Genomic DNA, 19,428 nt, shown 5'->3' with positions numbered 1-19,428 from the left:
TCTATTGTCATCCCACAGGCAGCACATTACAGTCACTTCTTTCTTTCCTTCTCCTGCAGTAATACCCTGCCTGTTCTCTCCACTCCAGCTCACTGACAGGCTGCACTGACACCTTCCCTTTTCCTAAACGGTGCAGCCTTCCAAGAGCCTGTGGAATTCAGCAGTGAACAGGCAGCTCCAGGGCAGTGACAGCTGAGCTCACACAGAGAGCCCAGTGCTGCTAATAATTAGAATTAGGCAGGGAGGTTTTTGAACCAAGTACTGGACAAAGTGATATTGAGCTCAAGACATCCAATAGTTCACCTGTGTGATGCTGAAAGAGATAAAGGAAAGTTCTCCCAGTTCATACTGGGGAATTGTTGTCCTTTGCTGTCATATTGCAGACAGAGATACTAATGTTGAATTCCTGAATGTGAAATCACCTTTAAATATTAGGTTGGTGGGCAACAGAGAAATCAATCAATTTAATAGTGTGTGATCAGACCACTGACCAAGTTGTGATGATTTTTGGCAGGCATCACCTCAGTTCTGTGAAGAAAAGTGGAGAATACCTTCATGTACTTGGTCAGGAATCACTGGAGGGGAAGAGCACACTGAAAGCAGCCCAGCAGGCTCAGGGCACATGAGAAAGAACTGAGTTCCAGCCACCCAAATATTTTTCTGATGTGGAGGAGTCAAAGGAACAAATAAACAYGTAAGTCAGCTTAGAGGGCTTTGGGTGATGTGAGGGCAGTGTTTTTAAAAAGCAACAATTTCCAGTTTCTGTCATTCCTTGGTATTGAGACWGTTTCCTTGGATGTTCAAGAAAGGGATAATGCTTAAAGTCTGGGTAAGTGAGCAGCTGTAAACTTGGCAAGTGTGGGGAAAAAAGTGCTGGAAGTGGTTTAAAAAGGACGAATTTTAGATGGCAGGAAGAAGGTGAGTGAACTCTGGAGAGGTTTTATAGCCACCTCAGAAATGAAAGGAAAAAGCCTGGTGAGCTTGTGCCATGCTTTTGTTCCCCGAGTGGGACCACAGCATTAAGAACAAAAAAGAATTGCACTCAGCAGAAGTGGCTCGGTTTCTTCACTACTCCACACCTGTTACTTACAACCTTCTTCAGGTTTTCTCTCCTTTTGAGCACTGAATTGTCTTCAGTCCTTTGGCTCCCACTGCACCTCTAATGCCTGTTGAAACACTTTAGTTGTCTTCCATCTGCCAGCCCTTGCTGGGTGATGATTAAATCCTTGCTCAGCAGGACAGAATGACTCCTCTGGAGGTTACAGACCTTCGGAGCTTTAGTGCGTCAAAAGCTCATCCATCTCCAGCAGTCTTTTCTCATCACTTAGCTGTGGCTTTTGTCACTCCCAGGTGCCACCTTCTCGTGAACTGACTCTCAGCTTGGAAAATTCACTTTCCACAGTCATCAGAAATGCCATCATGCTCTAGTCATGAATTGAGACAACAATATATAACCATTATTTAGTCCTCGGACTRAAAAACAGATCAAAAAGTGAAGAGGTAGCAGAGAGAGGCTGAGTAATTCTCAATGGAAAAATATCATATTTACTAGAGTGACACTAAATATCCAGCATCGTCAATGGTCCCTAATTGAACATCTAGAAAAGGTGGGAAAGGAACAARGTATTCCTGAGAGACAGTGTGATGGAAGGAGGAAACAGCCTAAACAGGCTCACAGCAGTGAATGAGCAGCACCCACAGCCTGTARCAAGCTCAGTTTTCTGTTACATTTGTTTGGCCAAGGCTCTTCTCATTGGGGTGAATCTTTCCAATTTAATCGCTATTATTTTCTGTGCCCACAATATGGTAACCCTAGAAAAACTGAACAGAATTTGAGGCACATCTTGAAACTTTGGCCTCGTGTCTAGAATCCTRCTACCCCAGTGGCATGATTCCAATAGAAAACAAAATGGAATGGAATGCCAGCAACGTGTCAGCATCTTTTCTCAAACAAATCAGTCACATTATTTCCTCTGCCTCCAAATCTGATTTCACATAAACGCTTAATTGCTAATAATAARCAGTAGTATAAATGTGTGAATACAAATAATACTGTATTTATAATTTATAAARTACTGTAAGCATATTATAAATAAATGAAAATTATATATCCTGGTAAACATAGAAATATCCAAACTTCAATATTAACAAATGCTAATAAGTGTAGTCATTAACAATTTAGAAATGCATCTAAGTATTCTTTTATAAGCTAGTACAAAGAGGAGGTGGGATGATGTGAATACAATAAACAGTTTTATTTGCTCTGCCTTAATTTCACATACAATTTTTCTAACTTCACTCTTTCTTTTCTCCCACAGTAGACAGCCACATGAAGAAGTCAGTGACAAAGGAAAAAAAGGATGACCTTACAGTCTTTTATTAGTGTTTATACCARTGTCTGGATTCCAAGCCACCCTGGAGCAGAAAGGTAAATTTGAARGAAGATTAATGTCCTGCCCTCCGTGGTAGGACATGAGTGAAACTCACAGTGACACAGACCTATAACAGGTACACTTAGAGATGCTGTTCAGCTGCTGAACTTGTATTCTGAGAATTTCAGGATTTGGTGGTGTCAGAGTCTGTCTTTACTGATAGCTACTGTTAAATTCTAGCATTAAATCACTGAATCCCAGTGAGTTACTGAGTTTGCTTCTCTGTAATTTATATCAGTCACTAATACACATTGTGTAATCTGTTGTAAGATCATTAACCCAACTGCTCAGCAAAAATGCGTCTTTCTATATTTATATTTGCACATGGAATAAGCTGAATGCCACAGATAATCTTAGTTTGGAAAAAGATGGGTCCAACATTTTAAACTCACACAGTTTCTACTCAAAGGCAAAGAAGTTCCTGTAGAATCCAAACCCCCAGAATCCACTGCATAAATGCCAGAATTATTCCAGGTTTGAAAGCATGGGCACGTCATCAAGATAAGCCCATTGGAAAACTTTGAGAGGTGCCTGGAATCCACTGGGACAATTAAAAACTCCCACTACAGAAATAATTGGATGTGTCTGTCTGAGCCCACACRGTGCCAGCTGGGCTCTTTCCTTGACTAGAATGTAACATGTTGGTTTCTCCACTTCCCAGTGAACACTTGTTCCAGTATCTCTATGCCACACAATGGCTTTGGGAAGCTTTGACTCTCAAATCCAACAGTTTGACCCATTCCATAMTGACCTGCTGGAATCCAAGGGGAAGAAACCAGGTGCTGGGGATCTTTGGTCCTTTGTATGTTGTTGTTTCTTTTCTTTCAAGAAATAACCATTTCAGCAGATYGTTATTTATTCTGTGCCACACACCACAAACAAATCCTGGATTGACTTTGTCCCTGTGCAGTCAGCAGGGAGTGGTGCAGTCAAACCAGTGGCACARCATCCTCCTCTCTGATTGCAGCCTGCAGAACCAGGAAAAAATACTGAGATCCCAGCCMAATCTAGTTGTGTTTTCTTTCCCTTTTCTCTTTTGGCTAATAAATATGCAAATTAAATACATTTAGTAATAGATGTATGTATATAMCCACAGCCTTCCCTTGGAGGGTTATCCCACTGAACTCAACAGGAATTCCATATACATTATCATTACAGAACAAAGCCAGCTATTAAGTGATATTTAGTAGCTGATTTTATTCTATCAATTATGTATGACAGTGATGGGTATTTTGTAAAAGATGTCTTGCTTCTGAACTTTTATACTGCTAAAAGTAAATAGTAATTTAGGTTTTCAACATTTTTTAGTCAATATAATAATGTTGACATAACGTGTATTTAAATTATTCATGAGTGGTTGGTAAGAGCAGTGAACAGTTTATGCTCTGACTTGCAGGGTAAAGCTCTTCAAAGCTGTTCTGTTTTGTGTCTGTTTTCCCAGTCAAGACAAACCATGYCCATGTATAACAGAGGTGTAAAAGTAGCATTATATAGAATTAGCCTGATAAATTAGAGGACAGAACCAGTCTGGTGTGTGTGGAGAATGGCTTTTTCACCCCTTTACATACAGGAACCAACCAGTAAACTGGGGTAAGAGAGAGTTTGWCAGCAAGTTTCCCACACACAGGCTAGCAGCAGAGCATAAATGCTTAAAGCTCTGGATTTTCCCCAGGTTTTCCAGCTCTGCAGCTTCTGGTTGCAAACTTTTTTCTGCCTCTGACCACTTGATAGACCTGACAGAGTATTTATCCTTTGGCTCTGCAATGCAGTTCAGCACAAAACTGGGTAATCTTAATTTTTTTCACTTCCTTTCAAGTCAAAGTGGACCAGAAAGGCACGTTTGCCATTTAGTATTGCTAATTACCTTTTAATTGATATTTATATTATCATTATTAGGCTGACAGCATGCTCTACTACACTCTAAATTACCAGTCAGTAGGGGGTAGAACCAGTCAGTTCTTTTGAGAGAGTTCTGGGACTATTGAGGAGCTGTTAAAAAGGCTAGAAAGATCCTAATAATGAGGAGGAAGAAAAAGAAGAAAACGTTGTGGAAAAATAGAAATATTTTTAGGTGCTTTATCAGTTCCTGTCCTTCCCATTCKCCCAGACTTGTTTCAGTAGTAAAGTTTGATTGAAAGAAAGTGATGAGATATGGTAGAGATATGGAATGACTCCCCACATGAGAACCAATTAAAGAGACTGAGGCTCCTCAGAGCAGGAAAGAAATGGCTGGAGACAAGGTTGTGACAGATCTCTGTAACATCATGGAGTGCATGGAAAAAAAAGTGATTAGASAGTGGTTATTCACAAGTTCCCTTGACACCCGATTTATTGCACACCAAATTAAATTATCTGGCRGAAAATTTAAAGCAATGGGAAGTGTTTTCAAGCATGATTAAACTTAGAAGTTCAGTGCTACAATATATTGCTGGAAGTATATTCAAGTGCAAACACAATTTAACAGAATAGAAGGAAAAACAATTAATGGATTGCAAGTATAGCTGCCTTATAGCCTCATAGCCCAAATTCACAAATCTTCATATAGCTCATACAGATACAATTTTGAGAGCACACACAATATGAGTGCACATATTTATATCTCAAAGCTGGGAAAGAGATTCTGTARCAGCAAATAATCAGCAGATACAGCTGAGTGGGACTCTTACAGAAAGATTTCTTTTAAGAATTCCTAACTCAATATAAAGCCTTTTGTCCAGTGGTAGTTTTGCTTATACAAATTGGATTTTTCAGTGCTGGTGGCTGAGTGAGGACCTGCATTAGTGCAAAGGTTTAAATGTTACATCATGTTGACAGAGGTAAATGTTGAAGCTGTGGTTGTGGCAGCTGTGGTAGAACAACAGGTCACCACTGAGGAGATATCATTTATCACTCAGTCCCCACCTCATCAGTCAAAGGTTTTACAAAGAAGATTAGAGTTCTAAGCTTGCTTTCTTCACCATATTTAAAGAAAATTTAAAATCTCATTTTCCAAGACAGGGAGTATAGGGTGTACATGTACAAAATGCTGGCTTATTTATTCATGGTTCTTGTGTAATGAAAAATGTGTATGTGCAGACCAGTTCAGATGGCACACATTTTCTTCACAATGAGAGGGGAAATGTGGGAATTGTATGAGATTAAACACTATCTGGATTTTTTCTGCCAGAGCTTTCCAGATAGCAATATAGCTTTGACTTCTCTGAAAAAAAAAATCTTTTTTTTTTTTTTTTTTTCGAAGAGGTAAGTATTTGTGCAAAGGGTCTTCCTTATATAACTTATTCCTGAATTTGTGGCTTTTCCTTGAGATTGATGAATGCCTCTTCAACTGATTTATCATAGTTAGATTCCTGCAGAACAGGTAAATAAAGTACCCTGTATCACAGATTATTAACTAAGGCATAGAAATCAAAACCAGGTGAAATGACTAAATCCTTCTCTGCTTTCTTCTCTTTTCTTGTTAGTATCTGACCAGCTTACAGATGTGGAGGTTAATATTTCAAAAATATTAGTAATAATATAAAAAAGCTTGATTATTTGCTTTCAGTTTCTCCAGGTGGAGATGAATGAAAGGATTGGCTTCCTCCAAGCAAGGTTTTTACTTTCAAAACATAGAACTAATTTGGGCTGYTATTTAACACAGCCACCATGCAGCAGCCATTTCCAATTCTGTATGCAGAGCTTCACAAAAATATAGGAAAAAGACCTTTTGAATTTGGGGATTACAAATTCAAGGTGTTGCATGCTCAGTAAAATGTCAGTTATTGCCATGTGGGACACATAGAGCACCTCAGAGGATGATTTAGGATTTGACAGCTARCACTGGGATTTCTGCTAAGAAGTCTGACAGGTGTTTTACTGCATGAGTGGTTGGAAGGAATAATGCACAGAAAATGGGTGTGTCTGTTTCTCCAGGGGTTTGGCACCAAAGCAGGAATGAAACAGCAGTGGGAAGGACAACAGAGATGTTAATTTGAAAGAAAGCAGTGAGATAAATTGACTCTCCAGGTGTTTAAGGGAGYGGAGAATAAAAGCATTCCCCTTACAGTGGGAGGCAGAAAGAGCAAAGGGTGTTTTTGGAGAGAGATCTGCTCAAAGAGGGGGAGTCTGGAAACTGCAGCCAGTGAAGGGCTACTTGAGGACGTCTGGAGTGGTGGTGGATGCTGATAAGGAGACACAGAGMTGTAATTAGATACCTGTTGATGTTAAATGTATTAAATTCCATATGACATTTAAAAGAAGAATGGCAAAGTGATACTGTAGGCTTAGAGATTCACAAGACTTGACAGTTATGCCACTAGCACAGCATGGGCAGAAAAGAGGCTTTCTTCATAGTTTGTTCAAATCTACCTGATTTTCTAAACCACTATTTTTATAAGCACCTAAAGTAAAAAATATTTAGTATCTTCTACTTGATAGTTGGTTTTTTTTTTTACAGCTGAAAGAACAAAGCTTATCTTTTCAACAATGATTAATGAATTGGGTTCATTATCTGGGTAGTTGTCTTGAAACCTCTTTAAAAATCTGCTTTTCTCTGGAGAAACTTTAATTTTCAGAAATACTAAGTAGCAGGTTTCTTTAGGATGTCTCATTCAGGCCAGCATACATGGCATCTTCTCTGGAAGGGGGAGAACAATGCACTATTRAATTGGCAAGTTTTTACAGCATTCTTTTTATCCCTACAGTAAAGCATGAAGAGGTGTCAAAAGGTGCCCATAAACAAAAAGGAGGTTAAGGATGCTGAACATTATTTTAAACCTGGTTGTGTCTTGCAGTTTGCTGCCAGAAGAACTGCAGAGTGTTCTTGCCATTCATTAAAGACCACGAGAGTGTAACAWCAAGGAAGCAGAGGCCCAGAAGGCAGGGAAAGGGCACAAAACCAGTTCTGGAGCACATGATGTGCTGTACAAACTCAGCTCTCTCCATGCAAAGCACTTGGCATGCAAATGTCAGGGAGCATTTTCTGACACGAGAGCAGCACAGGCCATGGAAACCTTGAAGCACTTTTAGTACATCCCAATGTGATACGAGGGCACTTCCCTGGCAGAATGAGACAGGAATGAAATGAGAAAAATCCAAATTCAATATAATTTACTCTTACTTTAATGCATAAAAATATTTCATAAATTTGAGTTACAAATTTACACCTGTACATTGTATTAAATTTGGATTTTTACTGAGAATAAGGAGATCTCACTGTATGTTCTGAGCAACGCCAGCATTTGCCACAAAATGGTTACCACAGGATGTTGCTTCCAGCTTTCTATCTTGCTTTAGCTACCCTGAAAGCTTTTCCATTAAAAGCAAATCCATCTTATRTGCCAATATGAGGCAGAAGATCACAGCAGTACATGAAGAAGCAGGTTGATCTTTACATGACACCCCAGTGAGACTTGAGGTGGAAGAGACTGTTTCTTGTAACTCTTAAAACCACYCAACTTATTCCTGACCAGCTCTAGGACTTGTCTTCAGGCCTGTTAAAGGTGACTTTATAAGGCTTGATATTAAAATAAGAACATAGGGACAATGATGGTCAGTTTTATGACTGTGTACAAAAAAATATATTACAGATTAAATATTTCCAGCAATGTTTTGGGGGTATTTCTGAATGACTCTTCTGGGCATATACATTGGATATATTTACTCTGGAYATTGTAGTCYTTTTCACATAAAAATTGAATAATARATTCAGCCCACACACAGTCTGAAGTTTGATTCTAAAGCTTTTCTTACTTACAGCACAAAGTTGATATAAAATGTAAACAATTCTAATATCTTTGTAAAATAGGAATGTACACAGAACACTGCAAAAGCAAAAGCTGCTATTAAAGCCCACAGGCTTGCACATAAAATGTGTTCTCCACATTCATTGTTTTCTGCCTTCTTTAGTGTCTTCCCAGTTAACATAATGATCATTATATGTTTAAATGTTTAAAACAGAGCTTTAACTTTAAAATTGTTTTTGGTTGGCTGGTTGGTTTGGTTTGGTTTTTTTTTTTGCAGCAGGCTGGAAGGGCGATATTGTCAGAAATACCAGGCTCTGAAACAAATGAAGTATTTTGGAAAAGACACGGAAAGATTAAGACAGCTGGCAGGAGAACTGAAAGAGAACATGATGAAGATGGACAAAACTGATAAGGAGGCACAGAACCCCTGGTTTGCTTTGACTTTGCCAGCACAGACAGACGTGCTCAGCTCTCTGTGCCAGCCCTGCCCTGCCAAGGGCTGCCTGTGAGCACTGAAAGCTCTGTTTCTGCTCTGACAAGGCTGGTCACCCCTCTCGTGGAGACACAAAGCCATGGCAGAGGCGTTGCTTTCCCCAGGCGCTTGTCTCGTTTACAATAGGGCTGGTTTTTCCACGCTCTGCGTGCCAAGGAAGCTGAATCACAGAGGAACACTTGACTGCAGCGTACTGCTTGTCTTGGCTCACTCATGAAGTGAGAAAAACAAACAAATAWGAGCAATGTGGTGTAAGAATGCACTGAACAGAGCTTTCCTTCTCAAAATAGTGGATGGAGGGGTTATTAAAGGGCTGTGTGTGACATGATTCCAGTTACCTGGATAATCCAGCCAGGGATAATAAGGATTTGTCTGTACATCCACACCAGCAGGATACTGCTGAGTGTGGAACTGGCCTTGCTGAAGGTGACAACCATGAGTTTCCTTTTCTGCTGGTTTAATGAGGAAATTTTTCACCCCTTTCCTGCTGTCCCAGTAACATGCATCCTAAACTGGTGGGAGGCAGCCCTTCCTGACGACATGCTGCCAAATCCTCAGCTTTGCAATGGAAGCCACAGCACAGCCCAGCTATGCACAGACTARAAAGGTTTAGAACATCAGTCTTCAGGACTGTCAAAGCAGCACTGCAGAGTTTAGACAGAACATTTAAAAATGGCAGTCTTCTCAAAAGAGTTTTATTTTTATTGTAATGTGTAATTCTCCTCCTGTATCTCTATTCAGAGGGAAATGGTAAAGGCTGCGTGTTGCAGAGCACTTACATCAGTGAGATTTGTGTCAGCACATGGAGAGAGGAGAATGATGATAGCACAGGGRAAAGGGATAGTAAAGACAATCAGAAAGTGTGTCAGAACAGGCACTGATTGCACTGGAAAATCCACAGGGGCCAAACAAAACAGAGAAAAGATGAAGGGTACAAATCTATAGTAAAATGGAAGCATTTGTTGGGATTTTATTATTTCCTTTCATACCCAAGTTTGTCAYCCAGAATCTGATGAACAATGAAGAAGCCTTGATTTCAATGCCCAGCAAAGGGAATTGGTTCACGAGTCCAATAAAGTAAAGCTCTTTCTCATTATTCGCTTTAAAGGTCCCTTCCAACCCAAAACATCCTATGATTCATTCAGAATTACACTGAGTGGTGCATTCCCCAAAGAGCCATTTTTAAYGTGGAAGCTGTGGAGGCTGTGAAGTGGCAAAAATGCCAGGCAAACTCAGAGTTATTAATCAGACATGCATTTGYTCCCAAAAGCTTCTCTTTTATTGCTGTTCTTTCTGTTAAAGGTTTCCTGCCTTGCTTGCCAGAGTCTGTGAAGGGTGACCACTATGTACAGAAAAACTGGGAATATATGGATGGATCCTGATTTGAAAATTCACCCAGACACCTTTCTGAGGGTTCTGACTGCTGTACAGGTCTGTCCTCCAGAATTGCTGCAGCTGTGAGGTGAGAGGAGCCCAGTTTTTGTATGATGAGGGTGGGGAGARCCRACACCTGTGTGTGAAATCCCTGCACTGAAAAGKTACCAGATAAAGTTATTTAGGATCTCATTAAATTAAGATTAATTTTTTTTATAGAGCACTTTGAATTCTTCAAGGGAAAAATGTTATAACAACCATTGGCCTATTAATCAGTATAATTTGATTATTATGTCATTGTTAATTTATTTACTGCCTCCGTGTAAGTGACATCTGTCATAAATTGTTAGGACACTCGAAGAGGAACAKTAACTGGTATTCTGAAAAGGGGGTTTGTTCCCAGTTGTTGCATCCAGGAGATATTCAGGTTTTGTAATTTGTCACTGTTCCAGGAATTCTGCCGATACATTTGCTTTGCTTCAGCAACACTGAAAAGAAAACAACAACTCCTTCTCAAAATCTTGTACTTCTGGAAGATATTGTCAGGCGAGGAAGGACATGAGGAAAGGAAGAGAGTCCATTTACAGCGCTTTCCTCTGTGCAGTGCCACCAGGTATCTCTGACCAAAATGGCAACGATGCCACCTGGTGTTTTGTCTTCTCCTCACAGTTGTTCTCTCGGCTGCAGGACCGAGGCAAATCTCTCAGAGGCAGCAGCTTATTCTGCATTATACTGAATGTTATCATGCCTTCAAAAGCAAAGGTTTAGTACCCAGCATTTCCAGATCAGACTATCTGTATGTCCRGATGTTTTATAATATGCCTCTAAAAAAACCTACAGTGTAACAAGCATCTTTCTCAGTATAGATACACCGATTTCCATATCTAAACAGCATTGTTTCTATCTGCTCTTCATTTTATCCCTCCTTTATAAAAAATAGCCCAAATACAGTGTAGTTGTAAGATTTTAGACAATTTTTTTTAATCAATTCTTTTTATTTTAATTCAGTTCTTTTATTTTTGCATCAAGTTTATTCTGTAGTTACTTCATGCTTATGGATTAATTCTTGCCTTATTAACATCAGCATTAAAAAGCAATCATTAGATGCAATTCCAAGGTTTCCAGTTGAAGGTACATTTTACATTTTCCCCTGATTACCTCATCATGTTTGTTACCRCTCTGCAGGGAAGGCAGTAGAATGACACCCCTGAACTCACAGACAGTGATAAATACATGATATTTGTGAGCCTGTCTGGGTTCAAAAAYGTATGTCCTGGTGGGTCACAATTGCTGGATGATGGAATTGGTGACCCAGTGACCTTCCTAGCTGATGATTTTAATGAGCTGCTTCCCTGCCTGTCAAAGCTTCCAGAGGGCCCATTGGGCAGAAATGCTGTTGATCCTTCAGCCACAAAAAGGGGAAGCTGKCTTAAGGGCTAGGTGAGTACAATGAGCACTGTTGTGTAATCTGTTACTGATTCTTTTTGCCTTATTTTTCCCCCACCCCCCATTATCAAGAGATAATTGTTTCTCAGGGTAAAGGGCCAAGAATACAGATTTCTTTGACTTACAGACATKAAAGGAAAGTAAGTTCTTAAAGTTCTGTTGTGCTCCCACTTTTCTCATGCTGTATGTAGCAGTGATAAATCAGCATTTTTATGTGTAACAAAGTCATATTTTCCCTGCCCATGCTTTTCTTTTCCTCCATCTCAAAATCCAGTGAAAAACTTCCCTCCAAAAACTGGGTAGGCCTGATCTGCTGCTCAGAAATCAGTGGTACTGCTTCTGCCAGATGAGCACAATCAGCTCTCCTTCTGATCTCCAAGACCTCAATTCCATCATTTTCTTTGATTTCTTTTAACTTCCTTGCAGCCTTTCATGAGTTTTGAGACCCCCTAGTTCTGCTGCTCTTCTGGGAGCATTTCACTGGGTCAAGTTTCATACTCAGCACTGTTGTGTTACCCTGTGGTCAACAAAAAGAAATCTTAATTTAGCAGCTTGGGAGCTCCTGGTTGAACTATGGTTATAGAGGGTGGAGTCTTCATCTTGGTATGGAACTGCAGGGAGAGTTTGTGAAATTTCACTACATATAAAAAGTGGAAACCCAGGGGCTTGTCCTCAGCTGGAGGGCACRAGCCACCCTGCCAAAATCCAAACTTTCTACCAGCTAAGGAGGCAACCTAATGTGTCTGCCTGCATGTAAGATGAGATGATTGTGCCAAATGTAATTAGCTAATGTCTGAGCAGCTCTGTGAGCTCCCAGAGCAGGATGCCAGTGTGAATGTTAGGAGTTTCTAATGGTTTTGTATCTTATGTACACATTTGTTTGATGATGCCTCTTCTCTCTCCTATTGCCACTGGTAGTAAGGGGTTTCTCCTCTAATAAGAGAGCAGATTGTGTTTTTTTTCCTCTCCAGGATTAGCAGAATGAAAAAAAAATCTGCTTCTTTTACTCTGAGGTGGCAAAAAGCTCCTCTGGACCAAAAGAACACCTTTCCTTTTCGTGCTTCTTGACAAACCAAGTTTCTTCAGGCAAGATCCTTAGCTCTACTCAAGCCTTTATCTGCCAATTTAAAGGACTGAAACAGARCCCTAAGAGGCCCTTAAGCAGATAAAAGAGGATTTGGGCTCTTYAAACTTCTGAGAGTTTTTTCCTACAGGTATCTCCCAGATACTTCCATGAACAATTCAGTCTTAGACTCTCATAATTTCAGCAGACCCTCATAAGGGAGGTTCAAAGTAACCCATTTAACATCTGGAGGTGCACCAGGAGTGCAAGCAACTTGCTAAAGGTCACCAGAGCGTGTGGTGGAGCTGCTCAGATCAGTGCTCTGCCACTCACCCTTCTCTTCTGCTTTGCAGTGGTTCTAAAATTGTCACCTCTATTCTCTTTTCCTGGGCAAAATTTCACCATGATGGAAAAGAAGCCAAAAATCCTATTATATCAGCAGTAGTCCCACTGCATTTTATATTGGACATAAAAAGCTGCATCTTAGAAACAGGGATTATACAATAAACATCTCTTTCTTGGAGATAGACTGTCTTATTGGAAAGAAATGTCATTGTAGGGGTATTCAGAAACTGGGGTGCATCTCCCTAACTGGAATTTCAGATTTATGYATCACCACTCTGTTCTGCTGTCTTKTAAATTAATGTACCACACCAGCACATTAAAGAGATGAAATTACATTTAGCCTGGCACACTAATAACAACAATTCTTTCTGCTAAGTTTCAATAAATATCATTGYTGTAGCATTGCAGAAGATAAAAACTCAGGCTGGCAAACCCCAGGATATTTATGATCAGCTCCAGCTCATGTTAAGGTCAGTGGAAAGATTCTCATTGACCCTGATGAATGTTGCTGAGTGTAAAATCAGAATAGATTATTAGTACAAGTGCCATGGATGATCTCGTAACCAGCAGTTTGATCTGGTAACTGAGTCTGTGCAGCACAAACCTACACACAGAATACATTTCTCAATAGGAAAAATGACCCACYACAACCAGAAAGTCTTCAAAGACAGACAAAGATGTGCTCAAATGCAGCTGGGGAGAGTTCTCAGCTGTCCCAGTCTTAATTGCCTTGATTTTAAATCATGAACAGCTGGTCACAATGAGCTGGGAGGAGACACCAGAGCCTGAAACACCCTGAAATCCCCTGTTTCTTRTATTCTTTCTAATCATCTGTCACTGAACATCAAAATGGGATGTAAACATTTTTTGATCTACCTGATGTAGTAGAAGTCAGATCTTTGATTATTCTGTATTCAAGAAGGGCAATAAGAGTTGTATTTCAACAGACAGGGAAAACCTCATTCTTGCACAAAGCACAGCAACCTTGAAACTCTTCCCTTCAGAACACACCTCCCAAAGGAGCTGGAATGCTCCAGCTACACAAATCTGCTGCAGGCTTTGGGCTGATGGCAGYCCCTCACAATAGCATTCTTTTTAGTGGTGTCAGTCCTGATTARCAATGTTCAAGATTCTGATATTCTATTGTTGATCCAGACTTCTGCAGTGCACTTCACAGGGGCAAGAGCAAACCCTGAAGTAGGGAAGGCTGAAAACAAATTCTATTCTCATTGTTGATATCTTACCCTTTCCCCCGCCCTGGCAAACAGTTGTTTCTTTCCCAGATGATTTATTTGGCTTTTTATTAGGGTGGCTGTATTTTAATACATTACATTGTGAATTACACCCAACTATCATATGACAGATTTGGTCATTGTGCTATAAATTGCAGTGGATTTTTAAAAGAACTCATGGTGGTTGACAACTCCAGCAGCTAATTWATTTCTAGGGCCTGGTTACTGTAACAGTCTTCAAAGCCTTGTCTTGCACACAGAGTTCATTGGAACATTTCTCAGAATATTCCAGCAAATCTTGCCTTTCAAGGGCTGCTGGTGCTTGCTTATGGCTCTTCAAACCATGCTTATAGGGTAGGGCAGGTTGCAGTAAGGAAAATACATACATTCTGTAATGAAAACTTTGCATTAAAAATGTGGAGGGAAGGCTGCAATGTCCAGCTGTCCCCATTTGTTCTAGGAGAAGAGGAAGAGCTGTGACACACATAATCTAAGTGACTGACAGAAAAATCACAGAAAAACAAGCTTTTGCTCCTGTWAAAAAATAAACTTGATTACTGTAGGCTTATAAAAAGAATCCAGGGCATGAGCAAGGGCTGAAAGTTGTTCAGCTCTTTTAAAAGCCCTCTATAATTTCCACAGGAGAGTTACCAGATTTTCTCACACATGCAGAGTAAAAGAAAAATAGTGAAATTATTAAATCAACAACCATTTAGCATGGGAGCCCTATGGGGATGAGCAGTGAGCAGAGTCCTCAGTCATGGACAAGGAGCTGTTAATCTTCCTCTACAACTGGAGCTTCTATAGCTAAAGGGGACCAAAAGCCCCTCACCTTCACAGAAATCCACAAGTTCCCAAACCTTCTGAGCAGCCCTCCCAAGACCTTTTGCCCTGTGACAACAGCACTGGGATTTGTGACAGCCATGGGGCGTAGCATGGTAATTCTGTCCCAAAACAGAACATTTTAGGTAATTATTAATCAGTCTGATGTGCTGGTGTCTGTACTGCAGCTTATCTTGTTATCACAGGACAAAAGTGAACACTGAATTTATGCATTTCAACTTTTCTTTTTATAATTGTGATAAATGTAATGTATAAATCAGGAAAAAATAATTAGGTCCTCTTATRTTAACAAGCAGGTTATTTCCTGGAGGGTTCCTACCCCACAAACAGTGTCTCACTTGCTTTTYCCTCAYTAAATGATCTCTGATRTAATAATTACCTGAGTCCCAGGCCRTGTTCACCAGTGCACCCAAGGCCACTGCAATTACATTGAAATAAAGCTGGAATGGGGTTGAGCAGTCAGATGCAAATTTGATGACGGTTCTAATTACTGTATTTGGGAATCCTTAATGAAAGAAGAGTACGTGTGTATATGTGTGAGACAAGGAAATATGGTTCCTTTGGGATRCTACACAATGGGAAAGTGCTAGGTRCATTAAATATTTATAGAACAATTAGTATTCAGCTCAYCCCACAAGTTCAGAGCTGAGTCCAGATCCAAACTTTCCCTAATGGGTGTATTTAACCTTTTGTTCAAGACTTTTCCTGCTCCTAACACAACTGGCCTGGTCCAGCCACAGAACCACATGCACAGTGTTTGCCTGTTGCTCRTGTTGTGTGAAACTGGAGCTGACCCAGAGAAGTCCATGAAAAGATTCCAGTGGAAATTCATTAAATTAATTGTCTGTGTCAAGCACCTTTATTAATATCATATGAAATAATATTAAGTAATCCCACAAGATTTCCATAAGCCCTCGAACTTATGAAAAACATCCAAAAGAGGAATCTTGTATTACTTGCTGCTACAAATTAGTTTGTCATTTCTTTGATACTACAAATACCACTCAAGCTGGCAAAATTGTTCAAATTCTTAAASTAAGAGGCTTGTTATAAACGTTTTCATGATTTCATGGAAAATAAATGCTCAGTAATATTTCCAAAAGGCATTCTTCACAGCACTACATTGCACAGCCATGTCTGAAATTAATTCTCATAGCAGGAAATCTGAAAAGTTAYGTGTCCAGTTTAAAAGAAACATAAATGAGAAGGTATCTCCCATTAAACTCCCTTGTAGTAGCTCTCTACAGGGATCCTGAAGGAAATTYGGCTGAGCTGAGCTTTGGTGCTCTATTTTCAGAGTATTAAAGTGAGGCAAGATAAAATCCTGCCCTTTCAGTACTGCAGCAGACTGTCTTGCCAGTCACAAGGAGAAAAGCTTCCAAGAACATGAACTGGTTTGCAGGGAAACGGAGCACTGAGATGAAACCAGGGCTCCTCCCAGCACAGCACAGGTCACCCACAGCACTGAGCAGATGCCCAGCACTGTCTGAGCTGCTGGAACAGATCCTCTAATGTTGATATCTGACTAAATCAGACAGGTCAGAAGCCAGAARGCAGAATGGAAAGGGACAGATCATGGAAAACACCCAAAGACATCTTCAYGTGTGTTTGAGCTCTTGTAGGATTCATTGATTTCAAATGTGATAGCACTTCAGGAGRTTATTAGTGAATGAAAAAGCAATCTCAGACCGTGAGGGAAACTTTCAGTTTTGTCTGAAYATTTCTCTGGTTACATATTTATTTRCCATGAATAATTTACCRAAGTTAACAGCTCATCMCAAATCTTTGGTGTTTCCAAAGCCACAGCCCTCAGCTGTGGCCCCAATGAAAAATGGGAATCTGCAGCTGCAAGGATGAAATTGCAAAGTTTGGTTTTAAGTAATAAAGACATTTCTCTCACAATACGTGTTACAGCATCAGTGCACAGAGCAAAGCCCCACAACCATTGCTGTCTCAGTAACCCTCACGGAAATAGCAAAACCAAACCTGATCCATAATTTTTAAGGAAGGGAATGTGCATCCTTCCAGTCATTRCACTCCCTACTATTTAATACACCACATATTAAACTCTGTCCACTTCAAAAGCAGGCAAAATGAGCTGTTTCCTTTGCATAGTGTTGACAAATAGTTTGATTAATATATTAATTTTGAATTACTAAATAAGAGGTAGAATAAGCAGTCTCCCAAATCTCTCTCTTTTCATTTTTTCTCGTGCTTAAGTTTAGTGCTCTTAACATGTCTGACAAATTGCTTCTATTTACAAGCTCCACTATACAAACAACATAATCACCTGAAGAGCGGCTAAAAGATACCAAAGCATTTCAAACTAAAAGCATAATGGCTGTTTTCCAAACCCTGCCAGTAAACAAAACTTTTAAAACTCCAAATTGTGGAAGTATTTGGGTTTAACACCTCATTAAAAAAAAAAAAAAAAAAAAAAAAAAAAAAGGGCAGGAGGAAGGGGAATAGAATGTTTTCAGCAGATGAAGTTCAGGCAGAAGTTAAAAAGACAGTTCACCTCAGTTCACTATAAATAGAGACTTCTAAGCAAAGAGCTATCAAAACAAAGCAAATTTGGACACCAAAATGCACAAAATGTACTGAGGAAAGGACTGATTTAGCAGTAGACCTGGAAAGAGGAAAAGCTGGAGACACTGTTTCACTTGGCAGTGGTGGCTGGGAGCAGACAGGGAGTCATTTCCCTCCAGTGGCTGCAGGAGTGACACAGATTCGCTTATAACTTCATAGCACCAAGAACCAACAATGCAGCTCTGGCTTTGTTCCTTCACAGACACTCTCCCTAAGTTTGGGAAGGGTTTGCTGAGGGACCTGGCAATCCTGAGGATGGACAGCCAGCAGAGGAAGGAGATTCCCACACACTTGTCAGGACCAGAATGACCATGTACAGAATTGGCTTTGAAAAGAGAAGGGTGGATTCATTTTCCCTTGCTCCCCTGTCCTTATTTCTGTGCAAAGACTTGTTCAATCAAGCCAAAACACTACATTTCAGAATGTGGGAGGCCTCCATCCGATGTCTCATGTCCCATATCCRGGTGATGCCCCTTTTAGGTAAAGGGAAGAGTCATATTGAGCTATGTCACAAAAGCAGCAGCACTGCTTTGTATGCATAATTCAAACCCCATGGGCTTTCCTCCAAAACAGGGATGGATTTTACTATCATGAGATATTGTGATGGAGTATATAAGAACTTTAAATTACTGTGCAATGGATGCAGTATGAGCATTTCAGGCACCAAATTACTTGATTTCCATTTTATCATTTTCTCTTCCCTCAGGAGTACAAAGTAAAGAGGTYCATTGTTCTCTCAGGAAGGATAGAGCAAGGCTAAATGTTAGAAGATGATGAGAGGATTTTTTTTCAGATGAGTASAACTCAGCTCGGAGCCTGATGTGGCCTCTGACATGTCTGGACATACTTGTTAATCCCAAAGAACCTCTGGGCATTAAACTACCATTTTTGATCCTCATGTAGGCTTGTGTGCAGACAGCAGAACTTTCCAGAACCACTGTGAGCCATGAACACTCCTTTGAGGAGAGTCCCACCAGCCAGGAATACAGCAAAACGTGGTGGAGAGACAACATTCTGCCTTACAAGGAATCCTGCTAGCAAGCCACAGCATCTGAAATCAGGAGAAGACCTTTAACAAAAGAAGGATTTTGAAACTGTCCTGTCTCTAGCCCATCTGCTTAGCCCATCATGATAAGCAATTTATCCATGATCTTACCTCACTTGTATCCCTGGGAAAATCACTGCAGAGTGATCAGTTTCTCTTTCAAGTCTCGGCATGAAGTGCAAGGCTGTAAGCAGCAATATTGGGTACTCTGACTCACTCCCTTGGAGGGCTATTTTTATGATTGTTCATGGAACTATATCTTAAAACTCTCAGTTCAAGTTCTTAGATCACTTTCACAGCTTTCTGCTGAGCCATCTCAGCACAATGCTTCTTCCCTCTGAGGTTACAAACTCTCCGAGGCCCTGGGGACCGTGACAGCCCTCCCTCACTGCAGCCTGTGACACCAAACTATCGCCTGAGGAGCTCCTTCCTTTTCCTCACCTCAGTAAGTGGCTACAAGTCAGCGCCGTTTAAAATTTAATCAGTCTTGTCCTARCAGGATATAGTTCTTGGATTTTAACCCATCTACACAAACCACTAAATTCGGCTACACTAACTGCCTCCTGACAGARCCTTTATCTCAAGAACCTCTTAATGAGCTCTCATTAGCAGAAATTGGCCCTGACTATCTCACCACTTCCTGTCTCCTGCTTTCTCTGCATCCCATTAGCATCTGTTAGCAGACTCGCTTGAACAATTAAACTTTGCGATTTCTAGAAACACACAAGAAACACCAGRTTCTGCTTAGATCTGTGTCTTTGARAGCCCTGGGAAAGGATTCACASGYACAKCTTAACAGAGCCCAAATTCTACCTGCACTTCATTGTCCTCAGAAAGATTTAA

At 40.3% G+C, this 19,428-nt stretch overlaps 1 long non-coding RNA gene across 1 annotated transcript in view; it reads left to right on the top strand.

The window, feature by feature from the left end:
- LOC130578275 (uncharacterized) overlaps positions 1-19,350 on the top strand; it is a 27,015-nt gene extending 7,665 nt beyond the window's left edge. The window contains exons 2-5 of the long non-coding RNA XR_008965854.1: positions 515-694; positions 2,319-2,428; positions 9,951-10,110; positions 18,444-19,350. This is a non-coding gene — a long non-coding RNA (uncharacterized LOC130578275). The remainder of the gene's footprint in view (positions 1-514; positions 695-2,318; positions 2,429-9,950; positions 10,111-18,443) is intronic.
- Positions 19,351-19,428: the final 78 nt, after the last annotated feature.

This window comes from Malurus melanocephalus, unplaced genomic scaffold (genome assembly GCF_030028575.1).
Source record: "Malurus melanocephalus ecotype Western Australia unplaced genomic scaffold, MMel_1.1 scaffold_219, whole genome shotgun sequence".
NCBI classification, from domain to species: domain Eukaryota; kingdom Metazoa; phylum Chordata; class Aves; order Passeriformes; family Maluridae; genus Malurus; species Malurus melanocephalus.
This window is presented reverse-complemented; position numbering and strand designations above follow the sequence as displayed.